Genomic DNA, 612 nt, shown 5'->3' on the forward strand with positions numbered 1-612 from the left:
TATATATATATATGCATTTGTGTTTTGTCACTGCACACAGATCTTTCATTCATGTATGTTATTAATATCATTCCATATTCACACACTACCAGGTACGGCACCTGCAAAACTTAATGTGACAATTCTATCTATCTATCTATCTATCTATCTATCTATCTGTATGCCTGTCAGTCTGTCTGTATGCATGTCGGTCTGTCTGCCTGCTTTCTTGTCTGTCTGTCTGTATACCTACGTGTGCGAGTCTGTGTCTGTGTATACGAAGTTTGTGATACATTGTTTACAAAAAATCGTACATACACGCCAACTAGATACGCACGGTTTTGCAAGTCATTTTTTTCTTCTTACAACAGTTATTTCAACTACTACTACTACTACTACTACTACTACTACTACTACTACTACTACTACTACTACTACTACTACTACTAGGTTCGAAATAATAGTATTAACAATAACACCAATAACATATACAATGACAAAAATGGCCAGACTCTATATGGTCACTTAGCTCTCAGTTTCTCATTCTCATTCTCTCTCTGCTTCTCTCTCTCTCTCTCTCTTTCTCTCTCTCTCTCTCTGTTTCGCCCCTCTGTGTGTGTGTGTGTGTGTATA

At 37.1% G+C, this 612-nt stretch overlaps 1 protein-coding gene across 1 annotated transcript in view; it reads left to right on the forward strand.

Moving 5' to 3' along the window:
- The window catches only part of LOC106876172 (uncharacterized), a 118,983-nt gene that overhangs the window by 2,796 nt on the left and 115,575 nt on the right, over nucleotides 1-612 (forward strand). The window lies entirely within an intron of this gene.

Source organism: Octopus bimaculoides, chromosome 1 (genome assembly GCF_001194135.2).
Source record: "Octopus bimaculoides isolate UCB-OBI-ISO-001 chromosome 1, ASM119413v2, whole genome shotgun sequence".
NCBI lineage: Eukaryota > Metazoa > Mollusca > Cephalopoda > Octopoda > Octopodidae > Octopus > Octopus bimaculoides.